Here is a 17,686-nt window from a genome sequence, read left to right on the forward strand (position 1 = left end):
TCACAACCCACGTTCCACTAGAATTCAGTGGCGATGACTGAGGAAGAGGACGGAGAGGAGTTGGACGGTCCAACGAAGGCGATCTCTGCGATATTGGGCGGATGGTGTTCAGCGAAGCAGCAACTATCTATTCACGCCAGAGAGGAACTACGGGCAAGGACCAGCAGCATCATGGTAGAGGAATGTGTAGGGACTGACAACAATGTGGAACACTTTGCAGGGCAGCGGCGTGGTGGAGCTTCAAGTAGAAGATGAAGAAGCTGCTAAATGTGGGAAGAAGGAAATCATAGTCCTTGCTAGGTTTGGGTTTGGTTTGAAGCGAGTAGGATCTGGGTTTGGGTTTGGTTGTCAAGCTAACGTGCCACATCATCAAAATTTAACGTCGTTAGTGATAGAATAGAAGGAGGGACTAACATGATTAATTTTTTTAAATCTTTCAAGGACGATGTTGATTAATTTAATCTTTCAGAGATCAATTTGGAGATCGGGTGATCTTTTAAGGACCAATTTGACTATTTACTCAATTTTTCCCTCAAACAATTAAGTTTTTTTTTTCAAAACAGCCATCACTCAAAACAGCCCTCGATAAGAAGTGAGAACCCTAAACCCTCAAACCTTATTTATCACTCAACTAAGAACCCTCTTTCGCAGCCCTCTCGCAGCTCTCTATCCCTCTCTCGTAACCCTTGAAAACTTCTTGCTCATCCCTCAATGGTCACTGCCTCTCCCTCAATTGTCACTCCTCCCTCAATCGGCGCTTGATGAGCGGATATTTTATACGCTTTTTGGCATCACTTTCATATAGTTTTTAGTGTGTTTTATTTAGTTTTTATTAAGTTTTTATAGGTTTTAGTGTTAAATTCACATTTTTGGATTCTACTATGAGTTTTTGTATTTTTGGATAATTTCAGGTATTTTCTAGCTAAAATTGAGGAGCTGGAGCAGAAGTCTGATTCAGAGACAAAGAAAGCACTGCAGATGCTGTCCAGATCTGACCTACCTGCATTTAGAAGAGCTTTTCTGGAGCTGCAGAAGTCCAAATGGAGCTCTCTCAACGGCTATGAAAAGCTGACTTCCAGAGCTTTCCTGCAATATATAATAATTCATACCTTGCTTCGGATTAAAAGGCCCAAAACGGGCGTCCAACGCCAGCCTCCTGCCCTCTTCCAGGCGTCCAGCGCCAAAAGAGCAGAGACCAATGTACAAACGCCCAGAAAGGACCCCCTAGCTAGCGTTCAACACCCTAGGAGCCTCTTAGCATGTGGATCTCATCAAATCTCAGCCCAAACACTCACCAAGTGGGCCCCAAAAGTGGATTTTAGCACTAAAAAGACTGTTTTACCCTTACTAGTCATTTGTTTAGTATTTAAGGGATTAGAATCATGTTATTCAGACACTTTTTACCACCATTCAGCATATTTTCATGTATTACTTTGTTTTTCACATCAGTATGAGTTTCTAAACCTCCTAGGTTGAGGAGAGGAGCCCTACTGAGCCGATGAATTAATAAAAGTATTACTGTTTCTCTTCGATCCGCGTTTGATTAATTCTAAGATGTATATTCGTTCTTCATCAATATGAATGCGTTGAACTGGCATACGGTTATCACATTCTACATGGGTTCAGAGTGCGTCTTTCATCGGACAATGATGAACCACCAGCTTGAATATACGTCTCTCAGACGGCTAATCCACGACTTCGTTGGGGACTTCTCGAGACATCAGTTCAGCCGAATTACGGGAAGATTAAGGTCTTTATGGTAGAGGCTAGAACCCAAGGTGCAGCATTCTCTGATCTGGAAGATCCGACCTTGTCTGTGGCATTTTGAGTAGGATCATTAAGGAGAATGAACTGTACGAACTTCACCCTTAATCAGAATGGATCCGCACTAAACCTGGGGTTCAGATCTGGAGGAGTATTGGCAGCTGCTCAAACCAGTGTTAATCACATACATCCTACCATTGATGAAATCACTCACAAGCAACGAAGACAGTACTACTAGAGTTAATTCAGAAAGACAAAGCAACTCCAATCCTTAACCCTATTCCTATTAGTATTTTCTACCCCTTTTGCTTTATTCCTATTACTAATTTTAATCCTAATACAAACTCCATATATGACATAAAATCAACAACCTTCTGATCTGCTTGACTAAGACCTGCAAGATAACCATAGCTTGCTTCAAGCCAACAATCCTCGTGCGATCGACCCTGACTCACTCAGGTATTACTTGGACGACCCAGTTCACTTGCTGGTACAGCTATACGAAAGTGTGGGGATTCGTGCACCAAGTTTTTTGCGCCGTTGCTGGGAATTGTTGAGTTTGGACAAACTGACGGATTGTCTTGCTCCCTAGATCAGGTAATTTTATTTTATTTTATTTTATTTGAGTCTTTTAATTTTTGTTTTTCTTCTTCCTTATTTTTTTAAAAAATTTTAAAACCTTTTTCAAGAAATATTTGTCTTTTCATTGCTTAAGTTTTGTTCTTAATTTGAGTCTTTGTTTGTGTTCTTGTTGAGTCTTTTAATTTTATTTTCTTCTTCAATTTTCAAAAAAAATAAAAAAAATTTTCAAAAATAATTTTTATTTTCTTTGTTTAATCTTTACTCTTAGTTTGAGTCTTTGTGCTTATGTTCTTGGTAAATTTTCGTTTCTTTAAGTCTTTGTTTTTGTTCTTACAGCAATTTTCGATTTTTTTGTATCTTTCTTTCAAAAATTTTTCAAAAATAATTTTTCTTTGGTTAAATATTATGTCAATTCTTTAAGTTTGGTGTCTTGTTATTTTTCTTTATTTTTTCGAAAATTTATATTTGGTTTTCTAAAAATTTTAAGTTTGGAGTTCTTTTTATGTTCTTGTGTTCTTTAAAGTTCTTAAGTCTTGTTCTTTGTGTTCTTGTTAGTCTTCAAAGTGTTCTTGAGTCTTTTATGTGTCTTGATCTTAAAATTTTTAAGTTTGGTGTTTCTTTGTGTTTTCCTCCAAAATTTTCAAAAATTAGGGGCATTAGATCTAAAAATTTCAAGTTTTGTGTCTTTTGTGTGTTTTTCTCTTTCATCATTAAATTCAAAAATAAAAAAATAATATCTTTTCTTATCTTTTTACTATATTTTTGAAATTTTACAAAAAAAATCAGATTTTATTTTTAAATTTTTTTATCTTATCTTATCTTAATTTTAAGATTCAAAAATCAAATCTTTTCAAAATAAAAAATCATATCTTTTTCAAAATCTTATCTTATCTTATTTCAAATTTAAAATTTCAACTTTGAAAATTTAAAAATTTAAATTTCAAATTTCAAAATTCATAATTCAATTTTAAAATCCAAAATTTAAATTTCAAATTTCAATTTTAAAAATCAAATCTTTTCAAAATTCAAATCTTTTTCAAAATTTTCAAATTTCAAATTCTAATTTCAATTCTTATCTTATCTCTTATCCTATTTTATTTTCAAATCTTTTCATAATTATTTACATATCTTCTCTCTCTTCTTTTTCAAAACTTCCAAAGTGACTCTTCTATCTCTCAATTTTTGAAAACTTCTCTTCTATCTCTTTTTCTTCTTTTTTGAATTTTATTTCTTTTAAATTAATTAATTTTAATTTCGAATAAAATAAAGAAATAAAATAAAAAATTTAAATTCTTATTAATCTCTTCTACTTCTATTTCTTCTTCTATCCCTATTTCTTCTACCTTTCTCCATCATGAACCCAAGTGGGAATGAAGAGTTCAGAAGAACTCTGGGATCTTATACAAGTCCCAATGCTGACTTCTATGGAAGAAGCATCGGCATACCTCAAATCAGAGCTAGTAGCTTTGAATTAAACCCTCAACTTAATACTCTAGTGCAGCAGAACTGTCAGTATTCTGGGCTTCCTTAGGAAGAACCTATAGAATTCCTTGCAGATTTTTTAAGGATTGCTGACACAGTACACAGTGAGGGAGTAGACCAAGAGGTCTATAGGTTATTGCTCTTTCCTTTTGCTTTAAAGGATCAAGCAAAAAGGTGGTTGGATAACCAGCCTAACGCTAGTTTAAAAACTTGGAAATAGTTAGTGGACAAGAGGCTCTGTGAGAAACTCAGGCTTCTAACAGAAATGTAGAAGCCTAGTTGAGTCAAACAAAGCAGCAGTTATCTAAGCAGATAACAGATGAGGAGTGGGAAAACCTTAAGCACCCAACTTCAGTACAATAAAACCGAAAAGCCCATTGAGGATACCCAGATCTCTGCACAAAATGACTCTGGGCGTTTAAACACCCATAGAGACATCCCTCTTAGCGTTGAACGCCAGGAAAGGGCAGAGACTAGGCGTTCAAACGCCCAGAGAGGTATCCCTCTTGGCGTTGAATGCCAGAAAAGAGCAGAGATTAGGCGTTCAATCGCCCAGGGGTGCAGCAGCATAGGCGTTAAACGGCCAAGCAAAGGAGGTCAGCCATTCACTGATAACAACCCTCCTAAGCAAGCTAGTAACCTCCATTCCAGCATACAAGTTATTCGGCCTTCATCAACCAAGGTTGATGATTATAAGGATAAGATGGCATTTCCTCAAAAACTCTGTCAAGAGGAAAGGGATAAACAGTTTACCCAGTTTGTGGAGTATCTCAGAACATTAGAGATAAAGATCCCTTTTGAAGAGGCTCTTGAACAGATACCTTCTTATGCAAAGTTCATGAAGGACATTCTAAGTCATAAGAAGGATTGGAGAGACACACAAACAGTCCTCCTCACTGAGGAATGCAGTGCAATCATTCAGAGCAGCTTACCAGAGAAGCTTAAAGACCCTGGAAGCTTTATAATACCATGCACTCTAGGTGATGCTTGTACAAGGACAGCTCTATGTGACCTTGGAGCAAGCATCAACCTAATACCTGCTTCACTAATAAAGAAGCTTAGTTTGACTGATGAAGTCAAACCAACCCGCATGTGCCTTCAACTTGCTGTTAGTTCTATTGAGATACCATCAGGAGTAGTTGAAGACATGATTGTCAGGGTTGGACTTTCTGCCTTTCCCACTGACTTTGTGGTATTGGACATGGAGGGGCACAAGAGTGTATCCCTTATCCTAGGAAGACCTTTCCTAGTTACAGGGCAGACCCTTATTGATGTTGAAAAAGGAGAAGTAACCCTAAGAGTCAATGGGGAAAAAGTTCGTACTGAATGCTGTCAAGGCTATGCAGCATCCAGACATTCCTATGGAATGCAAGAGCATTGACCTCATTGATTCCCTGGTGGAAGAGGTCAACATGGCCGAAAGCTTCAAGGAAGGGCTAGATGATATCTTTGATGATACTCAGCCCGATTCAGAGGAACTTATGGAAACCTCTAAGGAAAAGGAGAAGCTTCCTAAGCTTGAGCTTAAGCCATTACCTTCCTCCCTGAAATATGCATTTCTGGGAGAGAGAGATACCTATCCTGTGATCATAAGCTCTACACTAGAGCCACAGGAAGAAGAAGCACTAATCCAAGTGCTTAAAACACATAAGACCGCCCTTGGGTGGACTATAAGTGACCTTAAAGGCATTAGCCCAGCCCGATGCATGCATAAAATCCTACTGGAGGATAATGCCAAACCAGTTATGCAACCACAGAGGCAATTGAATCCAGCTATGAAGAAAGTAGTGCAGAAGGAAGTCACTAAGCTCTATGAGGCTGGGATTATTTATCCCATTTCTGACAGCCCATGGGTGAGCCCTGTCCAGGTTGTTTCTAAGAAGGGAGGAATGACATTGGTTGGGTAGTTACAGGGTGGCGTATGTACATTGATTACAGAAGACTCAATGACGCCACCAGGAAAAATCACTTTCCTTTGCCCTTCATTGACCAAATGCTAGAAAGATTAGCAGATCATGCTTTTTATTGTTTCCTGGATGGATATTCCGGGTACAATCAAATAGCAGTAGATCCACAAGATCAAGAGCAGACAGCATTCACATGTCCATCTGGCGTGTTCACCTATAGACGAATGCCATTTGGCCTGTGCAATGCATCTGCCACCTTTCAGAGATGCATGCTATCCTTCTTCTCTGATATGGTAGATAAATTCCTTGAAGTATTCATGGATGACTTCTCTGTATATGGAGACTCATTTGACTCCTGTCTTGATCGTCTGACCTTGGTCCTGAAAAGATGCCAAGAAATAAACCTAGTTCTAAACTGGGAGAAATGCCACTTTATGGTAACTAAAGGCATTGTTCTTGGGCATCTAATCTCAAATAAGGGGATAGAGGTGGATCAAGCAAAGGTGGAAGTGATAGAACTCTTGCCTTCACATACTAGTGTTAAGGCAATCCGAAGTTTCCTAGGACATGCAGGATTTTATAGGCGGTTTATAAAAGATTTTTCTAAAATCGCCAAACCCCTGTGTAATCTCTTGGCAACTGATGTTCCATTCATCTTTGACCAAGAATGCCTGCATGCCTTTGAAACTCTGAAGGCCAAGCTTGTCAATACTCCTATCATCTCTGCACCCAACTGAGACTTACCATTTGAGCTAATGTGTGATGCAAGTGATCATGCAATTAGCGCAGTCCTAGGTCAGAGACATGAAAAGCTTCTACATGTCATTTACTATGCTAGTCACGTATTAAATGATGCAGGGAAAAACTACACTACTACAGAAAAGGAGCTACTTGTAGTGGTGTATGCCGTTGACAAGTTCAGATCCTACCTAGTATGATCTAAAGTTATTATTTATACTGACCATGTTGCTCTAAAATATCTACTCACTAAGAAGAATTCTAAACCTAGGCTTATAAGATGGGTATTACTCCTGCAAGAGTTTGATATAGAAATTAGAGACAGAAAAGGGACAGAAAATCAAGTGGCTGATCACTTGTTCCGGATTGAGCCAGTAGCAAGGACTTATTCTCCCTCTACTGACATATCTGAATCCTTTTCAGATGAGCAACTCTATGCCATCCGAACAGTACCTTGGTTTGCAGACATTGCAAACTACAAGGCTATGTGGTTCATTCCCAAGGAGTTTACCAGGCAGCAATCCTAGAAACTCATGCATGATGCAAAATATTACCTATGGGATGAGCCATGTCTCTTTAAGAGATGCTCGAATGGAATAATCCGACGCTGTATGTCTGAAGAAGAGACACAGAGAATTCTATGACATTGCCATGGCTCTAACTCTGGAGGACACTTTGGAGGTGAGCGGACAGCCATTAAGGTACTCCAAAGTGGCTTTTACTGGCCTACTCTCTTTAAGGATTCTAGAGAATTTGTCCGTAACTGTGATAATTGCCAAAGAGCTGGCAACCTTCCTCATGGTGATAGCATGCCTCAACAAGGAATCCTAGAGATTGAGTTCTTTGACGTATAGGGCATAGATTTCATGGGACCATTCCCGCCTTCATACTCAAACACCTACATCCTTGTGGCAGTAGATTATGTGTCTAAATGGGTTGAAGTAATAGCATCACCCACCAATGACACCAGTGTAATAATGAAGTTCCTCCAAAAGAACATCTTCAGCAGATTTGGTGTCCCTAGAACACTAATCAGTGATGGAGGAACTCATTTCTGCAACAGACAACTGGATTCTGTCTTAAGCCGTTACGGAGCAATACCATATCATACCCAAACCAATGGGCAAGCTGAAGTCTCAAATAGAGAACTAAAGCAAATCCTAGAGAGGACAGTAAGTGCCTCTAGAAAGGATTGGGCTAGAAAGCTTGATGATGCTCTGTGGGCATACAGAACAGCTTTCAAAACCCCTATTAGAACTTCACCATATCAGTTAGTATATGGGAAGTCCTGTCATTTGCCAGTGAAACTAGAACACAAGGCCTATTGGGCCACTAGATTCCTCAACTTCGATGCTAAAGTAGCTAGAGAAAAACGGCTGCTCCAGCTAAATGAGTTGGATGAATTCCGCTTAGATGCATTTGAAAATGCAAAGATCTATAAGAAAAAGCCAAAGAGGTGGCGTGATAGGAAGATAGCTTCCAGAGACTTTAAACCAGGGCAGAAAGTTCTGCTCTTCAACTCAAAGCTCAGAGTAATCCCTGGGAAAATCAAATCCCAATGGACAGGACCGTATGTGATTACAAGAGTATCACCTTACGGAAACATAGAACTTCAAGGAAAAGATCCTGAAAATAGGTTCACTGTCAATGAACAGAGAATTAAGCATTACCTTGAAGGAGATATAGAGCCAGGATGCTCAACACTGTTACTAAATTAAGTACAGTGAAGTCCAGCTAAAGACATTAAAGAAGCGCTTGTTGGGAGGCAACCCAACCTTACTCAACTATATTTATTTCTTTCATTTTGTTTTTCTTTCAGTTGTTAAGAGTCATGATCATATGCAGCAGTTAGAACCAAGACAGAAATTTTACAGCAGTGAAAACATGACACTATGGATGGAGTATCAAAGTTGAACGCCAGACAGGGTATCCCTACTGGGCGTTCAACGCCCATCATGGGCAGCATTACCGGCGTTGAATGCCAGCCAGGGAGCAGCCCCTGGGCATTCAAACACCAATGCAGAGAAGTAGGGAATTTAGATTCCCTAACCTCTTAGGACCAGTAAGTCCCACAGAAGCTCCACCTACCCCACCTTCTTTTACGTTCATATTTGCTCGAGGACGAGTAAAACTCTTAAGTTTGGTGTTGCAAAAGCTCTGCTTTTTTACTTCTACCACTTCTAGGTATGGAAGAAGAGGATGGAGCAAAGTAGAAAGATGGAGCAAACTAGAAAGCAAGCACATGAGCCTGTGCAGCCGCCTCAACAAGGACAAAGGAGTGACATTGAAGACATCAAGCACTACATTGGATCCTCAATGAGGAGCACTAGCCACCATCACTCAGGTGGATTCGTTCTCTTTACACCTCTTTCCTGTTATTTTTCTATTTTCTGTCTGTTATTTATCTGTTCTCTTGTTCTAGTTGCATGATCATTTACATTGATGTCTTAAAGTTGTAAAATATTCCATATATCTCTCACCTTGCTTAAATAAAAACTTTTTATTGAAAAGAATTAAGAGATACATGAATTTCAAGTTTAAAATAAGAATAATTTAATTATGTTGATGTGGTGGCATTACTTTTGTTTTCTGAATGTATGATTAAACAGTGCATATTTGAAGTTGAAATTCTGGCTCTTGAAAGAATAAGGAAAAAGAAAAAATATTATTGATAATCTGAAAAATCTGAAAATTGATTCTTGAAGCAAGAAAAAGCATGTTGCAAAAGAAAAAAAATAAAAGCATGCGAAAAAAAAAAGAAATGGCGAAAAGAAAAAATAAAAAGCGAAAATCCATTACTGCCCAAAAATGCAGGAAAAGGAGGGCAGGTTGAAAAAGTCAATAACCCTTTAAACCAAAAATCAAGGGTAAAATGACTCAAGGCTTTGAGCATTAATGGATAGGAGGGCCTAAAGGAATAAAATCCTGGCCTAAGCGGCTAAACCAAGTTGTCCCTAACCATGTGCTTGTGGCGTGAAGGTGTCAAGTGAAAAGCTTGAGACTGAGCGGTTAAAGTCATGGTCCAAAGCAAAAAGCGTGTGCTTAAGAACTCTGGATACCTTTATCTGGGGACTCTAGAAAAGCTGAGTCACAATCTGAAAAGGTTCACCCAGTTAAAGTGTTTGTGGCATTATTGTATCCTGTGGTAATATTGGAAAACAAGGTGCTTAGGGTCACGGCCAAGACTCTGAAAGTTGTGTTCAAGAATTAAAATAAGCTTAACTAGGAGAGTCAATAATATCATCTGGATTCTAAGTTTCTAAAGATGCCAACATCTCTAAGTTTCAATGGATAGTGAGATGCCAAAACTATTCTGAAGCAAAAAGCTACTAAGTCCCGCTCATCTGATTGTAACTAAGCTTCATTTAAAACTTAGAAATTTATTGTATCTTAATTTTCTTTTTTTTCCTAATGTGTTTTTAGTTGCTTGGGGACAAGAAAATGTTTAAGTTTGATGTTGTGATGAGCGGATATTTTATATGCTTTTGGGCATCACTTTCATATAGTTTTTAGTGTATTTTATTTAGTTTTATTAAGATTTTATAGGTCTTAGTGTTAAATTCACATTTTTGGATTCTACTATGAGATTTTGTGTTTTTGGACAATTTTAGGTATTTTCTGGCTAGAATTGAGGAGCTGGAGCAGAAGTCTGATTCAGAGACAGAGAAAGCACTGCAGATGCTGTCCAGATCTAACCTACCTACATTCGGAAGAGCTTTTCTAGAGCTACAAAAGTCCAAATGGAGCGCTCTCAATGGCTATGGAAAGCTGACTTCCAAATATTTCCATCAATATATAGTGGTCCATATCTTGCTTCGGTTTAGAAGGCCCAAAACTGGTGTCCAATGCCAGCTTCCTGCCCCTTCCAAGCGTCCAGCGCCCAAAGAGCAGATACCAATGTACAAACGCCCAGAGAGGATCCCCTAGCCAGCGTTCAACTCCCTAGGACCCTCTTAGCACGTGGATCTCATCAAAATTTAGCCCAAATACTCACCAAGTGGGCCCCAGAAGTGGATTTTACCACTAAAAATGTTGTTTTACCCATACTAGTCATTTGTTTAGTATTTAAGGGATTAGAATAATGTTATTCAGACACTTTTTACCACCATTCAGCATATTTTCGTGTATTACTTTTTTTTTCACATCAGTATGAGTTTCTAAACCTCCTAGGTTGAGGGGAGGAGCCCTGCTGAGTCCTATGAATTAATAAAAGTATTACTGTTTCTCTTCGATCCGTGTTTGATTAATTCTAAGATGTATATTCGTTCATCATCAATATGAATGCGTTGAACTGGCATAAGGTTATCACATTCTACATGGGTTTAGAGTGCATCTTTCATCAGACAATGATGAACCACCAACTTGAATATATGTCTCTCAGACGGCTAATCCACGACTTTGTTGGGGACTTCTCAAGACATCAGTTCAGCCGATTTACGGGGAGATTAGGGTCTCTGTGGTAGAGGCTAGAACCCAAGGTGCAGCATTCTTTGATCCGGAAGATCTGACCTTATCTGTGGCATTTTGAGTAAGATCATTAAAGAGAATGAACTGTACAAGCTTCACCCTCAATCAGAATGGATCCGCACTAAACCTGGGGTTCAGATCTGGAGGAGTATTGACAGCTGCTCAAACCAGTGTCAATCACATACAGCCTGGCATTGAAGAAATTGCTCACAAGCAAAGAAGACAGTACTACCAGAGTTAATTCAGAAAGACAAAGTAACTCCAATCCTTAACTCTATTCCTATTAGTATCTTCTACCTCTTTTGCTTTATTCCTATTACTGATTTTAATCCTAATACAAACTCCATATATGACATAAAATCAACAACCTTTTGATCTGCCTGACTAAGACCTGCAAGATAACCATAGCTTGCTTCAAGCCAACAATCCTCGTGGGATCAACCCTGACTCGCTCGGTATTATTTGGACGACTCAATGCGCTTGCTAGTACAACTGTACAAAAGTGTAGGGATTCGTGCACCAGCGCTTAACCCTCACCATAACACAAGAAGGTACGGATTTAATCCGCTTTCATTTCTCTATTTCAATTATCGTAAATTTGTTTCTCTGTTTTCAACCCTTTGCAAATTTCTCTGTTTCAATCGTCCCCTTTCTCTATTTCAGTTACATAGGATTTTTTGCTACGGCTTTGATGGAACCATGAGAAATTGGACTGCTAACCCCAGAAGATGAGCTTCATTTGCATTGGCTAATGCTCATGGTAAGTTCTTGCTATGAAATCTAGCTGTTTAATTCTTACTAGTTGTGATTTGTTTAAGAGCAGCACTTATATCCACTCCAAGTGATTTGTCTATTACTTGTTGTGCTTCTCAGGTTTCTTTAAATTGGTAGTTTTACGGTCGGAATAATTATTGTTGTGTATCCTTTGTTCCTATCTTGTATCATATACGTATCCTTTGTTGAATTGTACCAATTATGTTCTTAGATTCTTAAATTGTTACTACTTATCTAGTCTTTTAGGTTCTTAAATTAAGTTAGGATGTGTGACCTCAATTTTTTTTCTCCCATGTTTTGACTAATGTCTCTATTTCTATTGTTTTCAGCTCCTCAAATTCGTTCCTTTAAGGTTCTAGAGAGACCATTAGGATTCCATTGTTGAGACTCGTCAATGACAAACCTCAACGTAGAGATTCCATTGTTCCTCTTGTTGCGACTATTGCAACTCCTGATACGTGTTTTCTCTTGTCAGTGGATTGTTTGAGGGAGAAATTTTGAATTTTTCTTTTTGAAATCAGTTAGTTGGTTAGTTAATTGTGCGACTGAGTTATTTGGTTTTAGGATTTGCAGAGGTTAGTGAGAAGCAAGAGGAGGAAGACTATGAGCTATTGGTGAGAGACCTTGAAAATGCTTCTCCTCTTGAGATAATGGACAAAGCCCTTGAGAAATTTGGCAACGACATCGCTATTGCCTTCAGCTGGGTTATTTTACCTTTTTTGAACCATGAAATGTTTGATCTTTGCATGGTAATTGATGAGATAGTATTGAATTTGCTAACTAACATTTTGGAGACTATTACTCTAGCATACATTTCAAGTTGTAATTTGCTACTACTAATTAGGGGAAAAAGTCAAATGTATCTGGATAATTATTTTGTAGCCTTTATTGGGAATTTTTTAATCTTTTATACTTTTTTTATGCTGCCAATAAAAATTAAAAAAAAAGTGATTAATTTTTATTCCCACGTATCATACTTTTGCAATTTATTGAACTTTTGTTACTTGGCGATAAATATGCTTTTCAGTGTATAAATGTTAAATCAATTGATGAATTAAATCTTATCATATATCAATATGGATTTAATTTATATATTGGGTAAAGTATTTAAATTGGTTCCTTACGTTTGGGTGTAATCCTCTTTTGGTCCTTAAGGTTTAAATTGTTCTATTTGAATCCGAAAAAGTTTCATTTAGTTTCAATGTAGTCCCACCGTGAGGTTAAAGTTAAATAATTAACGGAATCTTCTACATAACAGTAATACAAGAAAAAGGTCAATAATTTGGAGAACAAGTACGAATTTCAGAGGCACAAAATCAATCTGGATGTATCAATACATTTATTTAATATTCTCTTTAGTTCTATAAAAAATATTTCATTTAAATTATAAGAAAAATGATAAATAAATGTATTGATGCATCCATAGTTAATTTTGTACCTCTGAATATTGTGTTAATTTAGGCACTAATTTAATTTTTTGGTCTTGCAAAAAGCAAACATAATAACTAGGAACTGTAAAGAAGCCAAATTTAGGGGTCTTGTTGCTTGTGAAGTAGAAATTAAATTGTATTGAAGATTGTATTGCCTACAACCTCTACAATTTGCAGTGACAACTTGAGAGCATAATTCTTCATTACAATACCAAGTATTTTTAATTAGATATCTAAGAGGTGAGAAGTAAAGTCAAGAATAGAACACTACAAGTTATTCACATAGCTAGAATTGAACAAATTGCCAACAATTTGACAAAACCATTATCAACGGCATCTTTTGAGAAATTAAATAAAATAAAAACTCAGAGTTGTTTATAAGTTCAACTTAACTTTAAAGGAGGTAATGAAGATGAAGTTACAATAAAAATTAGCTAATAAGAAATAGAATTTATTAGACAGTTATAAATCTTTAAAAAATTTTTCTAGTATCTGAGTTTAGAGAGAGAGAGAGAGAGAGAGAGAGAGCTCTTCGTACAAACTCATAATCGTCATGCTTCTTTTTGTAGCCTCTAAGTTCTTCTTTTTGTTCAAGAATTGATTAGTTCAAGAATACTTTTACTCATATTTTAACGATGATGCTTCTGTTCGTACCTGTTGGCTAGATACGAGCATACAAGATATGGAGACCCTGAAGTCGGATGTATCAACACCAAGTCCGGGGGCCACCTGCAAAAGCATTCCGATGTTAAAGTTAGTAGTGCTGTTAGGGTGATTGTAATGAGAAAAATGTACTTACCTCCTTGGCTCCTTTTTCCTTTATCTTATACCTTCTTAGGTATTTATTATGCATTTATGGCATTTAATTGTATGTTTTGATATCACGATTTGGTAACTTCCCAAGTTAATGGCTTTGATTCAACAAATGTTACTTTCAGTAATGTTCCGATCTTGTCCACCCTTCCTATACTCGTGGTGTGCTATTCTTATCCAGAACAGTTCCCTAACTTGGGTTTCTTGGCAAGCGATTTAGGCAAGTTAACCCAAGTTTTACTGGACCAAGCCCATTTGAATTTTTGTTTTTGTTTTTACTAATTTTTTGAGAGCCAAAAAGGTACTTTGATAAATGGTGCACGAAATCACAATCACACTTTTGCAATTCCGCACAATTAACCAGCAAGTGCACTGGGTCGTCCAAGTAATACCTTACGTGAGTAAGGGTCGATCCCACGGAGATTGTTGGCTTGAAACAAGCTATGGTTGTCTTGTAACTCTTAGTCAGGATATCAATAATAATTCTCAGTTTTAATTGGAATGAGTAAAAGAACATGGAGTAAATAATACTTGTTATGCAGTAATGGAGAACAGGTTGAAGTTTTGGAGATGCTCTGTCTTCTGAATCTCTGCTTTCCTACTGTCTTCTTCTTCATGCACACCAGGCTCCTTCCATGGCAAGCTGTATGTTGGTGGATCACCGTTGTCAATGGCTACCATCCGTCCTCTCAGTGAAAATGGTCCAGCTACGGGTTTCGTAGGGCTAATCATCTGTCGGTTCTCACTAGTGTTGGAATAAGATCCATTTATCCTTTTTCACACTATCACTGTGCCCAACATTTGTGAGTTTGAAGCTCGTCACAGTCATCCTTTCCCGGATCTTACTCGGAATACCACAGACAAGGTTTAGACTTTCCGGATCTCAAGAATGCTGCCAATTGATTCTAGCTTATACCACGAAAACTCTGATCTCACAGATTTGAATGCTCTGTTGTCAGGAGAGGCAATCAAACTCATACACCAGGAACCAAAGAGATACATACTCAATCTAAGGTAGAACGGAAGTGGTTGTCAGGCACGCGTTCATAGGTTAAGAATGGTGATGAGTGTCACGGATCATCACATTCATCATGTCGAAGTGCGAGTGAATATCTTAGAATAGAAACAAGCGTGATTGAATGGAAAATAGTAGTAATTGCATTAATCCATCGAGACACAACAGAGCTCCTCACCCCCAACCATGGAGTTTAGAGACTCATGCCGTAGAAGATACAAAATTCAGATGTAAAAAATGTCATGATGCCCAAAATAAATCTCTAAAAGTAGTTTTTATACTCAACTAGTAACCTAGGTTTACAGAAAATGAGTAAGCTAAGATAAATAGGGCAGAAATCCACTTCTGGGGCCCATTTGGTGCGTGTTTGGGCTGAGCACTGAAGCTTTCACGTGCATAAGCTACTCCTGGCATTGAACTCCAGTTTTTGTGCCAGTTTGGGTGTTTAACTCCAACTTTTATGCCAGTTCTGGCGTTTAATGCCAGAAAATGGTAAGGAGCTGGCGTTTAAACGCCAGTTTGCGCTACCAAATCTTGGGCCAAGTATGGACTGTTTTATATTGATGGAAAGCCCAGGATGTCTACTTTCCAATGCAATTAAGAAGGCACCAATTGGACTTCTGTAGCTTCAGAAAATCCATTTCGAGTGCAGGAGGATCAGAATCCAACAGCATCTGCAGTCCTTTTTCAGCCTCTGAATTAGATTTTTGCTCAGGTCCCTCAATTTCAGCCAGAATTTACCTAAAATTACAGAAAAACACACAAACTCATAGTAAAGTCTAGAAATGTGATTTTTAAATAAAAACTAACAAAAATATAATAAAAGTGACTAAAATATACTGAAAACTATGTAAAAACAATGTCAAAAAGGGTATAAATTATCCCCTCATCACAACACCAAACTTAAATTGTTGCTTGTCCCCAAGCAACTAAAAACAAAATAGGATAGAAATAAGAGAATATACAATGACTTTCAAATATCAATGAAGCTCAGTTCCAATTAGATGAGTGGGACTTGTAGCATTTTTGCTTCTGAACAGTTTTGGCATCTCACTTTATCCTTTGAAGTTCAGAATGACTGGCATCTATAGGAACTCAGAATTCAAATAGTGTTATTGATTCTCCTAGTTTAGTGTGTTGATTCTTGAACACAGTTACTTTATGAGTCTTGGCCGTGACCCTAAGCACTTTGTTTTCCAGTATTACCACCGGATACATGAATGCCACAGACATATAACTGGGTGAACCTTTTCAGATTGTGACTCAGCTTTGCTAGAGTCCCCAATTAGAGGTGCCCAGAGCTCTTAAGCACACTCTTTTTGCTTTGGACCACGACTTTAACCACTCAGTCTCAAGCTCTTCACTTGGACCTTCATGCCACAAGCACATGGTTCTGGACAGCTTGTTTCAGCCGCTTAGGTCAGGATTTTATGCCTTTAGGCCCTCCTATCCATTAATGCTCAAAGCCTTGGATCCTTTTCACCCTTGCCTTTTGGTTTAAAGGGTTATTGGCTTTTTCTGCTTGCTTTTTCTTTTTCTTTCTTTCTTTTTTTTTTACTTTTGCCAAATTTTTTTTGCAAGCTTTATATTCACTGCTTTTTCTTGCTTCAAGAATCAATTTTATGATTTTTTCAGATTATCAATAACATTTCTCCTTTTTCATTATTCTTTCAAGAGCCAACAATTTTAACATTCATAAACAACAATATCAAAAATATGCACTGTTCAAGCATTCATCCAGAAAACAAAAAGTATTGCCACCACATCAAAATAATTAGATTATTTTCAAGATATAATTCGAAATTCATGTACTTCTTATTCTTTTGCAAATAAAAACATTTTTCTTTTAAGAAAGGTGAGGGATTTATGGGATTATTCATAGCTTTAAGACATATACTCTAAGTTTTATTGATTATGGAATAGAAATAAGACATGAAATAAGCATAAAAGCAGATAAATAATAATAAAAGAAAGAAAATTAAAAACATAAAATAAATGACCCTTAAAATTGATCTCTAATAACAAAAGTTATCACAGAGTTAGGACTCAACAACCTGCATTGGGAGAGGTAAGTACTCCTTCAAGTTGTGGGACGCTTGGCTCTTCAAGGGAGAGCTTCTGGCGCTTCAGCTCCTGTAGCTCACGCCCTTGCTTCTCCTGTTCCTTAAGCAGCTTGCAAAGCATGCTATTTTGATTTTATTGTTCCTCCTTAAGTTGATCCATAGCTTCTTGCAGCTTGGTGACAGATGCTTCTAGGCGGGTCCAGTAGTCAATCTGAGGGATTTTTGGGAGGAACTCCTACGCCCTCCTTTTGATGGAGTTATCTTGCACTTGTTGTCCTTCCATTGACTTCTTGGTGATTGGGTGCTCGACTGGGATGAACTCATCTACTCCCATATTTACCCCAGCATCTTTACATAGCAGAGAGATTAAGCTTGGGTAAGCTAATTTGGCTTCAGTAGAGTTCTTATTTGTAATTGTGTAGATCTCACAAGAAATCAGATGATGAATCTCCACTTCGTTTTCCAGCATAATGCAATGAATCATCACTGCTCTTTTGACAATGACCTCAGAGTGGTTGCTAGTGGGCAGTATGGAATGCCCAATGAAGTCCAACCAGCCCCTAACGACTAGTTTGAGATCTCCTCTCTTGAGTTGATTTGGGACACCTTTTGAGTTGGTTATCCACTTGGCTCCAGGGAGGCATATGTCCT

This window comes from Arachis ipaensis, chromosome B7 (genome assembly GCF_059453495.1).
Source record: "Arachis ipaensis isolate K30076 ecotype BB chromosome B7, ASM5945349v1, whole genome shotgun sequence".
Lineage (NCBI taxonomy): Eukaryota > Viridiplantae > Streptophyta > Magnoliopsida > Fabales > Fabaceae > Arachis > Arachis ipaensis.